We start from the raw sequence: 20,547 nt of genomic DNA on the forward strand, positions 1-20,547 counted from the left end.
AGAATAAGGGCTGTATGGCCCTCACTTTTAAGATTTTCCAGGACCATCCTTGGCAATAAGTGCTATCCCAGAATCCTTTGCGTATCATCCGCCGAGCTCAGCCGAACCCAGCCGAGTACAGACGATTCAGTCAATGCAAGATGGCGGCGACAAGCGTAAGGAAGCAGAGTTATCAATGTGAGTATTTTCCTCGTTAATAGTTGTTTTAAAATTCTGATAACCATTCAGGGTTCAACACTAAGGTTTTTTTTCACTTGCCCGGTTGGGCAAGTTGGTCAGAGATCTACTTGCCCAAAGTCAGTTTTTACTTGCCCTATAAAAATTGTTTAATTTAAGCGGCTATCAAATAACAAAGACTGCAGTTATTTTTATGTTATATAATCTTTATTCACACTGTATTTATTACTTAAAACAACATATGTCATGTATTGTAGCTTAATTCCTACACAAAAAGGGCTTAAAGTGAAAAATTTGTCAATCATTCTCAATCTATAATTTTGCGCCCTACTTGAGCCATGCCCACCTCTATTTATTTTTCACTCCTCTCTCCAGTTCTGCTGTATTAACACCGGGTTTAATATATTTTGCTTCCATCTCTCTGCCCTGCTCTACTCTACTTCAACACTACTTAGCTCTCTCTCTACTCTACCAGTAGACTACCACATCCACCTGTTGCACAAAATGCACACAGCAGTGTTTCCCCTAGGATGGAGTTGTAGCAGCGGAGGTGAAGCACATGCATGAAAAATAATTTTCACATGCGTGAAACTTTATTGTATGCTTGCTAAGCACAGCCTGCTGGGATGTTTCTATGTATCTACTGGCACCAGAAGGGCTCTTTAGGACTAAGTACATACAGTACATGTGTGCACAGTTATGAACAGGTGAAATGTCTGTCTAGCTTACATATGAGGCGTCTCAAGATTTAGGAACATACAATTTTATTGAATATAATAAAGTAAAAAGTCACATGACATGCTGCTGTTTTGTGCTATGACCTATTTAAGTGTTGGAAGTTGTTATTTACGTGACAACACCTGAACACAACACAAGCTCCGCATGAGTGCCGTGTTGAGCTGCTGTGCGAGCAGCGTGTTTGTCTGTGCGTAACAGCAGTCTGTTGATGGTTATTTACACACTGTCCATTTCAATAACTTTGTTAGCTGACAAACTGCACCGGGCTCAGGGTCAGGTTTGGTCAGGAAAATGCGGCCTGAGCCGCTCTAGCGTGCTCACCTGTGTGTGTGGCGGAACTCCGCCGTGCGCGATACAGAGAGCAGAGGAGAATTGTTAACGCATGACCATGTAGAGACAGAAATGACACGATGGCATAACACCATAAATAGTATATTGTTATGTTATTATATGAAGCATCTGTCGCGCAAAATATTATCAATCAGGGCTGTGGACAGGACATTGTTACACAGCTGTGCCTGTGACTTCAGGCAGAGAGACAGCTGCATCAGAGCAGAAGAGCATGTTTTAAAATACGTTTATTTTATCAATTAGTTATTAACTTTTACTATTTTTAGCAAGTTGCCCAATCGGGCAAGTGAGTTGTTAGTTTACATGCCCGACCGTGAGTTTTACTTGCCCCGGGCAATCGGGCAGTCCTTATTGTTGAGCCCTGCCATTGCATTATCTTAGTTTAACGTCATTTTATGGACTATAGACCTCTTTGTAGCGTAACACACATATTTTTGGTCGCGGGCGACGGCTTGCCTGCCCCGCCGCACGTAACCCCGGTTCTCTGATAACCGAGTAATTATGCTGTCATTCAGTTACAAAAAGTCATTTTTCTCAGTGATAATGTAGTTGTTAAGTTGTTTTAATATACGTGAAATGTTTGCATCGACATTTCTGTAAGATGACCGAACGGTGTCATTTCCTGTAGCCGTAGAGTCTGCAGCTGGTAACGTTACAGCTGCAGGTTAACATTAATGATCGTATTATCTGGTGACTTTCCGCTGAATAAGTTACGTCGGTTGTTGTGGTACAGGTTATTTGGTTGAATATCAACTTATAACCCAAAGAGTGAAACGTTAATGTGGATGAAAGTCACCAGATAACACTTGTGTGACTGTGTAAACAGCCTCACCAGTTCTGCTGGATGTTGACTACAGTATTCATTGTGATAATACTTGCAATACTGCATGAAACTAAACTACTAACTTAACGAATATCTGACAGGTAGCCCAAAAAAAATAAAAAATAAAAGAAAGTAATGTTGTTATCTCTGTTCCATTTCAGGGCCACCACACAAAACACAAGCCCTGATTCATTTCAGGGCCACCACACAAAACACAAGCCCTGATTCATTTCAGGGCCACCAATGAAGACAAAAAACAAGCAGGCTCCAAAAAAACTATGGGAGTGAGTAATTTGTAACTTGTGAACTGTTCATATTCATAACATAATTCTCAGTCACAACGGCAACTGTTCCCCTAATGATCAAGCATTCTGTTTCAATATGAAATCAGCACAGCTGCAGACGGCATTGTCAAGTTTGGTAACTGTACATTTGTTTTGGAGCTGCCCCTATACTGTCACTTTTTGGAAAGATTTTGTCGAGTATATTCGTTGCAACATTTATGTTCTATTTTCACTACTGTACAAAGATGTGCTGTTTGGATTTTATGATGTCAGCATTTCAAAACAAAAACAATTATATATCATTAATCTATCTATTATCTTAGCAAAATTCCATATTCATAAGAGTAAATTTTGCAAATATGTAAACAATTTAATTGTTTGAGCTGCTGAACTTTTTTATTTATTTATTTGTTTATTTTATTTATTTTTCTTTTCTCTTAACCCTGGCATATTTGTTCTGTTCATGTCTGTCACTGCTTGTTTTGTACAAGAATTGAAATAAAGTGTTGGAAAAAAAAACCTCATCACGTCTTTTTATCGACGACTACTGATGACATATTTCTTCTTCTTTGAACTGACAGACTGGACGGAGTTTTGGCATATTGCTGCCCCCGACAGTCTTAAGACATATTTGCCTTTGAGGGGTGTCCCATTTTAAAGTCACAAGATAGCCCCTAACACTTTTGAGGGCTGAGCTTGAGAATTAAGATTGAGGGTTAAGATAGGAATTGGGATTGGGCCTTTTAGGCAGGCATGTGCACAGATAGACCCTAGGTAGAGCTTGAGCACCTGTCCTTTTGGCCTTTGACTCAGTAAGTACCCTTGTTTTCCCATTTATTTTTCTAAATTTAAATATTATATTTTAAGTGTGGCCCATGGTGTCAATTCTCAATTAAAAGCATGTTGCATTTGAGTTTTAATTCTGCCAGACTGCAGGAGCTCCAGCACCTCCCTCTTCAACTTCCCTTGTTATCACAGCCACAACAGTTAACACACACACTAATGGAGTGCCCTGCGGAGCAGCATCACCTCTACCTCATCTGCCGACATGGACAGCCAGGTAATGACAGTGTTTGCCCTCAGCCTTAACATTGTTAGTCACTGTTGTCAGGGTCATAGCCACAGTTTAGAAGTTAGTGAGTTCCAGAATTTGAAAAGGGAAAATGTTCACATTATTTGACTAAAAAAATATATGGTTTTTAACATCAGTTTGGACCACTCCAGCTAGTAGCTACTTTATAGTAGGCTGTACATAATAGATTTTCTATTGTGTGTGTGTGTGTGTGTGTGTGTGTGTGTGCGTGCGTACGTGTGGGTGTGTGTGTGTGTGTGTGTGTGTGTGTGTGTGTGTGTGCGCATTTGGGCAAAACTCCGCCGTGCACGATACAGAGAGCAGAGGAGAACTGTAAATGTGCGACCATGTAGAGACAGAAATGACATGCCGTCATGTAAATAAGATAAATAACATAAGGCTATTTAGTTTGTTTAATAAAAGGACAAGATAGACCTGTTCTATAGACCTGGATATGAAGCATCCGTAGCACCAAATAATATAACAGTAGTTTCTAAAGAGCTAAGACGAAAAAAAAAAAATAAATCAGCAGCGGCGGTCATATTGTTGCCTTTAGGGGAAACACTGGCCCTCCAGAGGCAGATCAGTACATTAGTCATTTTTCTTTTGATTACTGAAATGTTTAACCACTAATCCTTAGCCATATTTTAAGTGTAACCACCATCACATACCACTAGTGTTATTGGCTGCGTTTCCCAGATCCAGTTAAGAAGATCTTAGCGTGGGGTGTCTGTGACTTAGTGGTAGAGCAGGCGCCCCATGTACAGGGCTGTTGCCGCAGCAGCCCGGGTTCGACTCCAGCCTGTGGCCCTTTGCTGCATGTCTCTCCTTCTCTCTCCCCCTTTCACACTTGTCTGTCCTATCCATTAAAGGCTAAAAATGCCCCAAAAATATCTTAAAAAAAAAAGAAGATCTTAGCGCTAAGAGCTTCTTAAGAACGCTCTTAAGCCTCCCGTGAAAGAAAAAACGCATTTCCCAGATCGCTCTTAGCTTAAGAAGATCTTTCACTAAGAAGGAGTTGTAAGATCGAGCCGACCCACTCTTAACAGTCTTCTTAGACCAAACGCTCACAGATCCAGCCGCAGCAGGCAAATTAATATTACACTTTGCAAGGAGATGTTAAAACAGTGCGCACCGTATATATTTTGATCTATTTTATACTTAAGATTTATATTGTTTAGCATTAACTGGTGACAGAAAAGAACAAATTTCATTCTGCAGGGAAACGCGTGTCCTTACTGTGCATATGACAATAAACACTTTGAATCTTGAATCTATATGTTTTATTAAGATCCTATGTGCGCTCAAAGCTGTGGCATAAGTTACGCACCAAAATCTGGCGAAAGAAAAATAATAATAAGACGAAAAATAAGTATGAGGAATAACAAGTGTGTTCCTGTAGGCTGTGTGCTGTGCACATCAGGCACACAAATAAAATGAATCATCATGACTATCATTAGTTTTTCATTAGACTTATTAGAACACACATCCACACGAGCAGCAGGGAATTAGTGCGTTAGGTAGCAGCGCTGTGTTACTGTGCTAATTAAGTGGTGGGTGATCGATTTGCCTGACATCGATTGATTTAGTTTCAGCACTGCAGTAGTGGACAACTCCTGTTAAGAGCTTCTTAAAGAGCGATCTTGAGAGCAATCCTAAGAAGGGCATTAAGAACGCACCTGTGAAACATTCGTATCTTAGCGAAAGCACAAAGATGTTGAAATCTAGGCATATTCTGCCATCATAACTTGGCTTTCAGAATTCACCAGATTGATGCCTTTAAATCAAATATATACAAAATGTTCTCCCGGAGAAGCATACCCCCAGAACCCCTTACAGGGTTATTTATTTGTTGTTGTTGCATTACTCAATTTGATAATAATCACATGCAATAATTCAAACCATTCATTCAAAATTATCTTCAAGCATTATAATGTAATGTAATCGATAAGGTCTAATCAGCCTCCTTGACAGCCTACTATAAAAGTAGCTACTAGCTAGAGTGGGCCAAACTGATGTTAAAATGCATATATTTTTTTTTTCAAATAATGTGAACATTTTCTGCAGCTGGGCCGAATCCAAGAAGAAATACTTAAAGGATATTTAGAGGATAATTATAAGAATTAGTGCAGTTTTCTCCCATGCAAAACTTTACTGTTGACAATTTAAAGGTGGTTTGAATTTTAAAAAAAAGTGAATTATGAATTATGAACCAACAGGAAATAAAGCAAATGTTAAAAAATATAAAACACGCCCTACAACAAGGCATGTAGAAAAGAAAAGAAGAAAAGAATGAGATCGCGGATACATGCAGCCAAAATGACTTTCCTCCTTGGGGTGGCTGGGCTCAGCCTTAAGGCCCTGACACACCAAGCTGACAGTCAACCGTCGACCAAAGGCTGTCGGTGAGCATCTGTCGTCCTAGTTTTTGCGGTGTGTCCCGCACCGCCGGCACTTCGGTGTCGGTGTAGGCGGCTTTTTGGCCGATTGAACATGTTGAATCGGCGGCAGAGCTTGTCGTTGAGAGAGATCACTCTGATTGGCTGTTCAGGTTTTATTTCCTCGCCCCTGTGGTGAGTGAATCTGCCTGTAGTGAAACCGTGGCTAACCGGTGCTTCCTCCTCAGGCTCCACTTCATTCAGCTGCCCACAGACCCGCTGCTTCTTCCCACTTTAACCTGAGAAAACAAACCGGAGCTAGCTGGGAGCGGCTAGCGGAGCGTTAGCTGCAGCATGAACGGAGGGAAGCACAGCCAGTTAGCCTCAGCTAGCTTCCCAGCTAGCCCCGGCTCTCCGTTTGGATCCAACAGGAGCACCGAGCCCTGGTTTGTTATTCAGGTTAAAGTGGGTAGTCTGTGGAGGTGCTGCGGTGCTCTGCTGCACAAATAGGAAACCCCTCGGCTGACAGGACTCCGCTACTTTGTTTATCTCATGCATTCCTCGGACTTACGGTTTCCCTTTTTTACTTTATTTCCTCTCACGCAGGCGCAGAACGTACGTGCTACTTGGCCGTCAGATGTAGTCCGTGAAGTGTGTTCAAATGCAACTGAAACAGGGCGACGTGAGGCGACGTAGATGACGCAACAGTTGGCTTTCGTCGGCGCTAGTTCTTTGATGTCGGTTTGGTGTGTCCGCACCTTTAGAGATAGGGTAAGGAGCTCAAACATCTGGAGGGAGCTCGGAGTAGAACTGCTGCTCCTTTGCATTGAAAGGGGTCAGTTGAGGTGGTTTGGACATCTGACCAGGATCCTCCTGAGCGCCTCTGGGTGTTCCGAGCATGTCCCACTGGTAGAAGGCCCAGAGGTGAGTGTGTGTATGGGGAGGGGGCACAGTCCATTTACAGTTCTTATGGCTTGTGGGAAGAAGCTGTTTAGCATCCTGCTGGATCTGCAGCTGATGCTTCTGTACCTCTTCCCAGATGGCAAGAGGGAGAAGATGTGGTGAGAAGGGTGGTGAGGGTCCTTGATGATGGAGGTCGGCGCTGTTGGTAGATCTCCATCAGGAAGAGAAAAGTTTTCCCTAATCTCCTGAGAGGACCAACTTCAGCCCCAGCTCACATCATTTAATGACTGCCCCCCAAACAAATGGCCACAGTGTTAAAACCTGTTGAACCCTAAAGACCTCTAGAGCTGCTAATAAAGGCCTGGTGTGTATCAGTACACTGATCAGAAGAATATAGTGATGTTGCCCATCAAATTTAACAGCGGAACCTCAGCTACAAGGCTGTAAAAAAACTTTTCACATGCCCCAAACTCAGTTTTAACATCAACTTAATAAACAACAACAACAACAACAACTAACTCCAACAGCTCCAAACAGCACCGATATCCCGACCCACTCGGTATATTTCGGGCTCTAACTCAACCACGTTATTCAAAACACATTCATCTCAAATGAAAGCTGAGACACTCTTTCCACATGTATCCAAATCACTCTCCCTTTAACCATCACAGAGCTACAGCCCAAAGAACAACAACAACAGAAATCTCTTTGCCAAAATATATTCGTAATATGGCTCTTACCTTATTAATTTCACCGTAAAATGTGCATTCTGCTGTTGATTCACGCTCCGTTCGCGTACTACCAGAAGTTGTCCATCATTCAAATGAATCCGGGTGGAAAAAAAGGTTCCGGGGAACAAAAACAATGACCACTCACAGCAGCCGACATCTCCCCACAACGCGTTCTGCTGACTCTGATTGGCTTACAGTGCTGTCAAAGTTTTGGTGGGTATAGCATCATTCTGTTGGGTCTAACGAATCAAACGAGGTGTCAATCACTCAAATCGGCCAAGCCGTTGCGGAGATACGGGCCTCCAAAGCTCAGAATAGAAACTCAGGTTCAAATGTAGTAGGTGCATATTGGTCAGTTTGGAGTGGGAAATAGAGTAAAAAAACGAAACAGACAGTTCTATGTGTATACCCTAAACATCAGCAGGGATTTACAGAAACAAAAAATGAAAGAAATAGGATTGTACATGACAAAAATCACATGCAAACATGATGCAATTTTGGAAAGCTTGTCTGAATTTTCTGTACTAAAACCTCTCTTATGTTGTTCTGCTTCACTTTATCAGAATCAACCTTTGCAGAGTTAATGTTCACATATTGTACTATGATGTGATAGAGGTTTAGAGCTGCTGCTGCATCAATCCAAAGGGATACTCATCCTAAAAATGCTTTTTTTTTTTTAGGCGAACCTCAAAAATTCATTTGTGCTGTGTGCTATCTTCATTTACTCTTCACATATAACACATATACTGATATTTACACATCATAACAAATCTCACAAGTGTTCCCTTTACCATGACACCAAAAGTATTCAAACAGATCTTGTGGTTGCAGAGATATATTCATTTCATTATGGATATGCAATTTACGAGCAGAAGCCTATAAAATAGGGTCAGGGTTTATAAGAAAGCGTTTATACTGCATTCTGTCGAAATAACAATCATGTTATGGTACTCTTACATGTGAAAATCATATTTATGACCATAGTCAGCGAATTTCCTCGTGGCGTTGACTCAGCTGTCTGCTGTCACTGTTTTAACTGAACTGAGCTGAAATTCCACAAGAGAAATGTGTACTGATATAGCAAAGCTTATGACAACGGGGCGGCAGTAGCTCAGTTCATAGGGACCTGGGTTGGGAACCAGAGGGTCGCCTGTCCAAGTCCCCGTCCGGACCAAATATGGAGCATGGACTGATAGCTGGAGAGGTGCCTGTCATGGGCAGCCCCCTCACCCTGACATCTTTCCACTTAGTGCATGTATAGATCCTGTTTGTGCATGTGTGTGTTTGGACCTATGTGTAACTGACAACAAGAGTGAAAAAATTGAATTTCCCCTTTAAAGGGGAAATAAATATATAATAAAGTATATAAAATTGAAAAATGACTCTATCTTTTGACCGTTTTCATGTTTTCATACCAGCAGACAAACAGTCAATGCCACAAATAATACAGAAACATCAACAACAACATGTGTGTAATGTGTGTATCCTCAGACATAAATGTCTGTTGAGAAATTGTTGAGAAAATGTCATTGGAAAAAAGATGCTCCTTATAACTGCAGAACTTGCAGGAGAATCTTCTTGTTTTTAAGTTTTCCAGTGATAGCTGTCTGAAGTTGTCTGGGTGCACTGCAAACAGGAACTACTAATACTTAATTCAGTATCATTTTAATGGTGCCAGCTTACTAAAATGTAAAGAAAATAGGCTCAAAAAGGAGAGAGGCAAAGAAATGTGGCACTCTCTCCTTAAACTCCATCTATAAACTTAAATTAATAAATGTTAACATTGCATTTAAAGCATGAGATAAATAACACATCAACAAATGAATATCATAACAATGTAACATCATTACAGGTTATTTGAAAAAACAAAACATAAAACAAATCAACGGCTTATTTGAATTTTTATCTCACTGCAACATTGATTTAGTTTCTTTCAATTTATTTATTCATTTTGGGGTTCATCTGATAATGGTTGCAATGGTAAAACAACGTCCCGGCCTCTAGTCAACTATCTAGTACCTTTTGCTGCATGTATATTTTGAGTCTCTACGTTTGGATTAATTTTCCTCTGTTTTCTCCCAGTACCATCCTGTCCCAGCCTCGGCCAGCTCCGTTCCCACATTGCTGGTTCCAGCTCAGGACTCCTGCTTTTTGTTTCCCTGTTTTTGGACCCTGCTTGGTGAAAATAAACTCACTCTCCTTTTTTGACACAAGTCGGCATTGTGGATCCAGTTCTTTTACTAAAGCCTAACAGTACGAACTGGCCACTTAAATGGATCCCACAGACTCAGTCCGGCAGACTCTTTCTCACCAGGGGGCTTTACTCGGCTCACATGAACAACTGTTAAGGGCCCTGGCCGAGAGCAACCAGAGCCTCACGGCCCATGTAACCTCTCTCTCCCAGCAGATAGCTCATCTTGCCACTTCTGTGCAGAGAGTGGCAGGACAGGATGAGATGACGTCAACCCGGCCAGCTCCCCAACCCAGAGACAGTCACGTAAGTGATCCCAAGCCTTTTTATGGGGATTTGGATAAGTGTCTGGGTTTTTTGCTTCAGTGTGGATTAATTTTTTGCCAGCAGCAGCTTTCTTTTTCCTCTGATGCCGCGAAGATAAAATTATGTCATAGGACTTATGAGGGGCAGAGCATTGTCCTGGGTGGAGGCGATAAGCTCTAAGATGGATATTGGCCTATGGACTTTTAGTGACTTTGAAGCACACCTAAAGGCTGTGTTTGTGTTTAACCACCCCAGTCACCGTGGAAATGCCTCCAGTCGGCTCTTCAGTCTTTGGCAGGGAAATCGTTCTGTTGCCGATTACTCTGTGGATTTTTGGACCCTGGCTGCGGACTCGGGGTGGAATGATGCTGCTTTACAGAGCGTATTCATCAAGGGACTGAATGAACAGTTAAAAGACGAGCTAGCTGCTCGTGATGAACCTGCCGACTTACCTTCTCGTCTCCCTAGCCATCCGGTTGGATAACCGTCTCTGTGAGAGGCGGTAGGAGAGGTCCGCTCGTTCCCCTGGTCTTGTCTCCTCTTTTTCCAGATCAGTCCAACCATCCCCTACTGGTGTTGCTGCCCAGTCAGGCAGCATGGACTCTTCCCCAGCGCGTCCGGCGGAGGAGCCCATGCAGCTGGGCCGTGCCCAGCTTACTCCGGCAGAACGCCTCCGTCAGATCCGGGCTGGGGAGTGCCTGTACTGTGGTAATGGTCATTTCATTTCAATCAATCAATTCAATCAATCAATTTTATTTATAAAGCCCAATATCACAAATCACAATTTGCCTCACAGGGCTTTACAGCATACAACATCCCTCTGTCCTTATGACCCTCGCAGCGGATAAGGAAAAACTCCCCAAAAAAACCCCCTTTAACGGGGAAAAAAAAACGGTAGAAACCTCAGGAAGAGCAACTGAGGAGGATCCCTCTTCCAGGACGGACAGACGTGCAATAGATGTCGTACCGAACAGATCAGCATAATAAATTAACAGTAATCCGCATGACACAATGAGACAGAGAGAGAGACAGAGAGAGAGATGCAGGTAATGACAGTAGGTTACAACATTATTGAAAGTAATAATATTACAGTTATAGTTCTGGCTACTGTGGTACAATATGTTGAAAGTATGTATTAATATCTGGCAGTATACATGTATTACAGTATACATTATTAATCAATCTCTCTCACCACCTCATTTGCAAGTCCGGGCTTCTATCTGTGTGGGGAGGGTTTCTCTGTCTCTGGTGGCCCTCATAGATTCTGGAGCAGAGGATAACCTATTGGTCAGTAGACTAGCTCAACAACTGGGATGTGCTGTCGAGCCTCTGGATAACCCCATTCCTGCCCTCGCTCTCAATGGGGAGGTATTCACCACCATAACCCATAAGAGACTCACCTTTCTCCTGTTGTCCTCTCCTAAGACCCCTGTTGTACTAGAACACCCCTGGCTTAAGATTCATAATCCGCACATTAACTGGTCCGCCGGTAAGATCCTGGGTTGAAGCTCTCTCTGTCACTCAGTCTGTCTCAAGTCTGCTCAACCTGCTGGGGTCGAAGCTGTTCCATCCTGCAATCAGGTAACCCCCATTGATTTGTCCAAGGTTCCCCCTGAATACCACGAACTCCAGGAGGTTTTTAGCAAGGACCGAGCCATCTCTTTCCCTCCACACCATCCTTACGATTGTGCTATTGACCTCCTGCCGGGAGCTCCCCTTCCCTCAAGTAAACTGTACAATCTGTCACGCCCTGAAAGAGAAGCCATGGAGAAATATGTTGCTGAGTCTCTAGCTGCAGGGATAATTTGGCCTTCTACCTCTCCCCTTGGTGCTGGTTTCTTTTTTGTAGATAAAAAAGACACAACCCTACGCCCCTGCATTGATTTCCGTGGGTTAAATATGATCACAGTAAAGAATAAGTACCCATTCCCACTAATCAGTTCCACCCTGGGCTCTCTAGAAGGTGCCAAGATCTTTTCCAAACTAGACCTCCGCAACGCCTACCACTTAGTTCGGATTTAACACACCACTAGGTCATTTTGAGTATCTAGTCATGCCGTTCGGCCTTACCAATGCACCTGCTGTTTTCCATGCCTTAATCAATGATATTCTGTGGGACTTCAACCGTTTCGTGGTCATCTACCTCGATGACATCCTCATCTACTGGGGGTCTATGGAGGAACACATTTCTCATGTTCGCCAGGTTCTCACGAGGTTGCTAGAGAACAGACTATTTGTGAAGGCAGAGAAGTGTGATTTTCATGTGGATACTGTGTCTTTCCTGGGGTATATCATTCAGAGCGGGAGCATCAAGCCTGACCCAGAAAAGATCAGAGCGGTGGAGAAGTGGCCAGTTCCCAAGTCTCGCAAGGAGTTGCAGTGGTTCCTGGGATTTGACAATTTCTACAGGAGGTTCATCCGTGACTACAGTAAGGTTGCCTCACCACTCTCTAGACTCACTTCTGTTATGTGACGTTCTGTTGGTCTCCTGAGGCACACAAGGCTTTTTTGAAGCTTAAACAACTGTTTTCTTCTGCACCCATTCTGGTGCAGCCTGACCCCAGTAAGCAGTTCATTGTGGAAGTCGATGCTTCTGACACTGGGGTCGGGGCAGTCCTGTCACAGTATGTTGAGACCCGTTTGCATCCCTGTGCCTTTTTCTCTCGTCGTTTATCCCCCACAGAGCGCAACTATGACATTGGTAACCGTGAGCTGTCAAGTTGGCACTGAAGGAGTGGAGACACTGGCTGGAGGGGGCTGAGACACCTTTTGTGGTCTGGACCGACCACAAGAACCTGACCTACATTCAAACCGCTAAGAGGATGAACTCTCGTCAGGCTAGGTGGGCATTATTCTTCAGCCGTTTCAACTTTACCCTCACCTATCAACCAGGTTCTTGCAACATCAAGCCTGACGCTCTCTCTCGCCTGTTCTCCTCTGAGGACTGCAGTTCTCCTCCTGTCTCCATCCTCCCACCTGGACGAGTCATTGCTCAGCTCTCATGGGGAATCAAGAAGGTTGTGAGGGAAGCACAACAGCTGCAGCCTGACCCAGGTACTGGACCAGCTAACCGCTTGTTTGTCCCTGATTCTGTCCGCTCTCAGGTGCTGCAGTGGATTCACACTTCCCCGTTCACATGTCATCCTGGTTACAAATGTACCCTGGAACTGCTAAAGCGTCACTTTTGGTGGCCCAATATGGACCAAGATACCCGGGAGTTTGTGGCCATCTGTACTACCTATGCTCGCAGCAAGACTTCCCACCGAGCCCTGTCTGGTCTGCTCCACCCACTGTCCATCCCAGGTAGACCCTGGTCACACATCACCATTGACTTTGTTACTGGACTCCCCGCCTCCCGAGGTAACACTGTGATTTTAACTGTGGTGGATCGTTTTTCTAAATCTGCCCATTTTGTGGCACTTTCTAAACTGCCCACTGCCTTGGCTACTGCTGAACTTTTGGTTGATCATGTGATGCGTATTCATGGAATTCCTCTGGACATTGTTTCTGATCACGGCCCTCAGTTCAGTCCAGGGTTTGGAAGGCCTTTGGCAAGGCTATGGGGGCCACTGCCAGCCTGTCTTCAGGATATCACCTGCAGACTAACAGCCAAACTGAAAGAACCAATCAGGACTTGGAGGCAGCTCTTCGCTGCATGGCTGAGGCCAACCCCACCACCTGGAGCTCCCACGTTACATGGGTTGAGTACGCCCATAATTCCCTTGTCAGCTTGACCACAGGGGTTTCTCCATTAGAAGCCTCCCTTGGGTACCAGCCTCCATTGTTCCCTTCCCAAGAGGTCAACCTCGCAGTTCCTGCCGTCCAGGACCACATTCAGCGCTGCAGGAAGATATGGCGGGGTACATGCGCTGCTCTGGAGCAGACCCAGGACGCTACCCGACGCTCAGCCAACTGTCGCAGACTGTTGGGTCTGTGTCTGTGTTTTTGTTTTGTCTGTCAGCTGGCTGAGGCAGGATCTTCTGTCATTCATGGCACCTGCTTCCACTATCCACCTGCTGCTCATCAACCTGATTGCCACTACTCACCTCCTCCTGTATTTAAACCCGACTTGCTCATCCAGTCCTCTTTCAGTGGTAAAACAATGTCCCGGCCTCTAGTCAACTATCTAGTACCTTTTGCTGCATGTATATTTTGAGTCTCTACATTTGGATTAATTTTCCTCTGTTTTCTCCCAGTACCATCCTGTCGCCTGCTTCCCCGCCTCAGCCAGCTTCGTTCCCAAATTCCTGGTTCCGGCTCTGGACTCCTGCTTTTTGTTTCCCTGTTTTTGGACCCTGCTTGGTGAAAATAAACTCCATCCATCCATCGATCTTCTAACCGGATCCAGTTCTTTTACTAAAGCCTAACACAGACGATATACTGATACTGGTGGTGCAGGGGATTTAGGGAATATTTGTTATTTATTAGGGGGGAGAGGTGGTGCAAAAAGGGGAAGGCATGACAACAGTTTTATTGTTATTGTATTGTTATTATTGTTTTATTGTTTATTGGGGTGCAAAGGTGACATACAGCACATGTAGCATATGTAACATACATTGAATCATATACCACCATTGTATTCAAGCCTTTTAAACTGGGGGCTACTGTTTTAAAAGTGTAAGGACAGTGTCCCAGTGGTCTTTCAACCCCTTATCAAAGTATTTTAACAGGCAGGCTGCCCGTTCTGTGTTTACTAAGTCCAGGGGCCTCATTTATAAACGTGGCGTAGGCAACTTTCTACACAAACTTTAGGATTTATAAAAAACAAACTTGATGAGAAAATGTGCAGTTTTCCATGGAAGCTCTAACCAGTGCGTACGCACAAAAACTGTAGACATGAGAAACTGTGACAGAAGATGAGAAAGATGAAAAGGAAGAAATGTTGTGAATTTGATATCACTCTGTAAAATAAAGACAGATACGACCTCTCACCTTTTATATATGAAGAGTGCAATGAGTAAATGAACAAACATGTCTTTGACTGATGTGCAGAATGAAGAACATGAGTTAGAAAACTAAATACGAATAGGTATCGTTATTTTAAAGGAACTCCTCAAGTATGTTCTGTACTCATTAAATAATCAGATGCACCCGTTTTTGATGCCTTAGTCGGCCAGATACAAGTACAGAGTATTACTGTTATCCTGTATGAGCCAATATATTGTGTTTTATAATGTGTTTGTTTTATGGCTTTTAATTCTCTTTATTACTGTGAGTTAAATGTGTTGTATGCCATTGTAAAGCGCTGCGTCACTGTTCAAAAAAGTTTAAACAAATAACATGTATTGATATTTATCTCATGTGTTCTTTGGCCAAAATTGGCCCTCAATTACAATCAGTGCATTCCTTTTCACATGCTATCTATCAGTTGATGGGTGGGTATAAAGAGCAGCAATCCCAGTGCGTAATGATGCACGTTGACACATTTAGCACTTTTAGAGGATGTGGTGGATGGGAGACTCTGGAGAGAGCAGATCTTCAGGGACCAGCAAGACCTACTGGCCAACGATGATGAGTGGCTTATGAGCTGGTTCCGCCTGGCATTACAAAGAAGCATCAAGCAAGAACCAAGCTGTGTTGGTGCTGTGCTGCACACTGTGACACAGCTGAAAAACGTGCCACTCCCGCTTGACATGGATGCTGGCCCCGACCCTGACCTCTATCCCCGGGCATTTGAGCCAAATGCTGCTGCTATGCGCCAGCGTCTGGATGCGATGCATCGTTTATGAAAACAAGACGTATTTTCAGAAATTATTTGAGTTAAGAAAATCTGAAAGTTTGTCAGACAGCTATGGCAACTGTATCCCTTGTTTAGTGTTTATTTCAGTCACTGAAATTGTCTGACAGTCAGCTCGAAACATCCCTGTTTTCTGTCAAATAGCCTTAACACCTATAGAAACACTTCGTCTTGACTTCTGATTTACAGCATTTGCCACCAGCTGCCATGCCGCTGCATTTTTAGCCTTAGTAGTGCTCATATTGAGTCCACGAAACAGCATTGTCTCTCTGTTATCAACCTCCCCAGCAAGAACTTCAACTTCCCATTGTGTGAAGTTGTGTTTTTTTACCGTTATTTTAGTTCATTTGCCGTGCAGTGTCTTGCTAATGAATATTAATTCAGGGCATTTCACTGGCCATTTATTGGCACCTATGGGTGGGGTGAGACACTTGCTCACCTGCACCCAATTTTGAGTGGAATGTGATTTATAAAGGGAAACCGGCGTTGGACATGCATGCGCACTGTGTTATAAATCAGGATATTTTTGTACGTAAGCACTTTCTGTGCTTTGTTCGTATGTCACCTCACTTGGGGTCCATTTCACAAAGCAGGTTTAGTGAAAACTCTGAGTGTGTTAACCCTGAAATGAGGGAACCTCTGGGTTTTCCGTTTCACAAAGGGAGGTAACTTAAACCAGAGAAAGCAGGGTAACTCCAGCCCGTTTCAGAAAGAGAGATAACTGAAGCTCGGTGTCAGTTACTATGGCAACTGACTCTGTGAACCTAACCTGGTCGGGAGCAGGTTTTCTTCAATGAACCTCGAGTTTCTAGCTGTCTCCTCCCTCTTACGCCACACACGCAGTGTGATTCATTCATTCATTCGTTTAGTATCGCGCAGGTTTCAGCTTTTTGTTTTTTTCAAGGTAAGGTTGGATCCTAAAGTGTGTTCTAGTTCTAAATCTACTTTTTTCAACCATGGCAGGTCCGTTCTTGGAGGACCCTGTGGACGAAGAGGCAGTGTTACTGAGGAGGGCGTTTATTCACAGGCCCAGAATTGACGTATTATCATTTCCAGAACATTTGCTTTTTGAACGGTGCGGTTTCACATCACAGCCCATCATTTATATCCATAACCTCATCCATCGTGACATAACCAACGTCACCAACCGTGGACGTGCACTTTCATCTACCCAGATTCTTTGTGTTGCTCTTTTTGCAAACGGGAGTTTTCTGTATAATATCGGAGATGCAGAAAATATCAGTAAGGCCACTGTCTGCAGAGCCGTGAGGAACATGTCCCTAGCTCTGAAATGTCTATTAAACTCTTTTGTTGTTTTCCCTGGACATAAACCTGTGAGGGTCATCAAGGAAGAGTTCCATAGGATTGCAGGTGAATGATGTAGAAATCAGTTAAAATTTATGATTATACATCATATTCAGTTAATGACATGGTGCTGCAACCTCAGACAGGGATTAGTCATTTTAATTTCTTTTAGGATTTCCCGGTGTGATAGGGTGCATTGATGGAACCCACATTCCCATCATCGCTCCTTCACAAAATGATGGAGACTATGTGAATAGGAAGTCCATTCACAGCATTAATGTGCAGGTAGATTGACTGTCTCAAAATGTCAGACTGCATCACACTGCAAAAACTCAAAATCATACCAAGAATATGTGTCTTATTTCTAGTCAAAATGTCTTATTTCTAGTCAAAAACACACCTAAAAGTAACTTGTTTTCACTTGTTTCAAGCACATTTTCACTTGAAAAATAATTAGGCTAGAAAAATCTGTCAGTGGAGCAAGTTTGTTATTTCTACTTATTTCAATTGAAAATGTGCTTGAAACAAGTGAAAATTGTCTAAAAGCAAGTTACTTTTTAGGTGATGTGTCTTAAGTGTAAAGACATTTGATTTGATATTTCATCTTGAGCTGCTTTTCGCCGGTGAGATTGCATCTAAGTGAACTAAATTTTAGCTTTAACACCATTCCACCTGTTTGCATCTGTAGCCTAATATTATTGTGATTGCATAACTGTATAAAATAAATTTAAACTTACGCATTGACTCGAGCAGTAATTTTCTCCCACACCGACTCCCCTTCCTTCGCTGCTGCAGCCGTGTTACTCTTCTTCCTGAAAACAGCTTCAAATTCGCTGTATGAGCGCATTAAAATATCCAACTCCAGAGGAGTAAAAAATGCAGACCTTTTAATGGCGCTTGTTGCCATGGTGAATCATGGTATCGGGGCTCTACTGATGACGGCTTTTTAAAGTCATGGTGCACGCGCTTAACTCAGAGGCCGTTTACACGTCGCCGGCTATTTTCATAAACGGACATTTCACCATCTCTGTTTTCAAAAAGATCTTCGTTTACACTTACCCGTGTATATATACACAAGAGCATGCCAAACCTGTAGGTGGCAGTGTAACGAGAGGCTCAAGCCTTCCATGTATCCATTGTCACCATAGCAACATAGGTCGCACTTTTGACACAGGCGCAAGTTCCGGCGCATACTGTGACGTCGGCTGCCTATAACTCCGTTTATCTCCGTTTATCTCAGTTTACATGCAAACGCGCAACCGGAGTTTTCCAAAATCTCCACTCTGGCCGGAGTTTTTAGAAAGACTCGTTTTCAGAGGAGAAATCTCCGTTTGCGTGTAAACGAAGGGCACAAACGAAGGAAGATGTCTCCGTTTATCAAAATCACCGTGTACGTGTAAACGGCCTCTCAGAGTGAACAAACTCTGTGTTGATTGAACCGATTGAAAGCACCTGTTGTGAAACCCGTAACCCAGAGTTTCCCATCTCAGAGTTACTCAACTCAGAGTTCAGGGTTAGGCTCAGAGTTTGTTGAACCTCCTTTCTGAAACAGACCCCTGGTAGATAAGCAACCCAGTGTCCATAGGCGCTCGACAGTTACTCCAACATTATTGTTCAACTTCAGGCCCAGCAAGCATTATTTGGGGCACACTGAGAAATTGACATTGAAAAACTCTCACATAAGAAATATCACTTCTAACCAGAGTGTTTAAACAGCTGGACAGTCCCAGGGTGAGTGGAATACAGAAACTTGGTCGCCACAGTTAAGCCATCATAAATCTTGATGTTTGTCATTCATCTTGGATAATCTAACAGGAGTAGCTAATATATGGTCTACACAGAATCTTTCATTGTATCATCCTGGGCATGTTTTCTTTAAAAATCACTAAAATGACACCGTTTATGATACCATAAACTGCAACAGAAATTAGCATTGGATTTTCAAATTTCCAGTGGTCCTTGGACACATCAGGTGCAACAAAAACTTTCGTCAGAAAAAAGCCATATCCAAAGCTGAGCTTAAAAAAGTTAAAAAACATTTCATCAAAATCATTTTATTCTATGTCTCATTTAAATGTGGCCAAAAATAAACTGTTTGCATGACAAGAGTGAACTTTTAACTTAAAAACATCAAAGGATAAGTTTTAAAAATCTAATAACTCATTTATGGGGGAGGGGGGGTCATGGATTTTCACTCAGGGAAGCTCAAGAAAAAATATTTGGAGGGTCAAAATAAAAACTGCCACCCCCTCCTATGATAAATAAAGATCAGTCTCTTGTTACTAAAAAAATAATTATTAATAACAACATCTTGTCTGCAACATGAAGTGCAATTTTTACTTTAGTCCAGCAGATGACAGCGTTGGTTCATTATGTGATTCGTGTCAGCCACAGACTGTTATCTGCATGAAGTTACACTGATGTGACCATGACTACACTATAACAAAATGCTGTGAGAAACAGCCAAATTCTGATGGTAACATATTGTTTTCCATTAAAACAGTACAATACTGTAGAAAACAATGCATTCTGGACAATATTTATGGGAAGCTTGCGGTTTTCCATAAAATTCTGGAATATACTGTTAATAACGTTGTATTCTGGGAGTGATGTAGACTTCACAGCAAAGAGGCTGCGCAAACACAGAACATCACTGTAGGCAGAACCGACAGGGCACAGTAAAGACACATACTTTCTTTTTTACTTTCTTTTTATCCACCTAAATCCTGCACTTCATAAGCAAATCAAGGATCATCCATCTGAATCCTGCACTGTATTGAGTAAATCTCATGGTAAGTTGAACTGCATTTTATCTGTCAGGTGATGTTTGCTTTTAGTACTATCCAGCGTAGATTGGCCGTACTTTTCTGGAGAATCACAGAATGGCCAGTGGTCCGGGACGGCTGGATGAACTTGAGAAATCGTGATTTGAAATGTTGCAATTAGCTAATGCAAATGATGCAACATGAAAACACATATGCAGCACGTCTGAGGGCAAACTCTTGCTGTCCAGGAGGGCATATGGGTGAGAGAACAGCACATGTTGAAGATAGCAGCTGCATTCAGTCACAGAGTGAGAGCAGTAAGTACCAGAGAGCCGAAAGTGGCTGCAAATTTTAAAAACTCGATGCTCCCTCCTGTAATGTGAAATGCAAACCTGGTGAAGGCAACAAACACTAAATACAGTTATCCAAAAGCTTATGAGTGCAGTTTATCAATGTCCCCCACAGCAGCAGCTGCAGCTAACGTTAGCACACCTGCACTGACTGAAGGCTGTAGAGATGGTTTGAGAGGGGAGAGAAATGGATTTTCTGGATGCTCTTAATGAATAATAAAATATTCCAAAATAATAACAATGTTACAGGGAGTTGAAAAATGTGTGTATTATGCCACAGCAACAAATTCTTGGTCAAAACAGACCGCTGTATTGTCTTGTGTGAAGATTGACTTAACACAATTAAATCACACATCAAATCACAATATCAGTCAGCAAAATTGCAATTAGATTTTTTTCCAAATTGCTCAGCCCCAGTCCTGACTTGCGCTATGTG

The sequence above is a fragment of the Epinephelus lanceolatus genome, chromosome 16 (genome assembly GCF_041903045.1).
Source record: "Epinephelus lanceolatus isolate andai-2023 chromosome 16, ASM4190304v1, whole genome shotgun sequence".
In the NCBI taxonomy this organism is placed as follows: Eukaryota; Metazoa; Chordata; class Actinopteri; order Perciformes; family Serranidae; genus Epinephelus; species Epinephelus lanceolatus.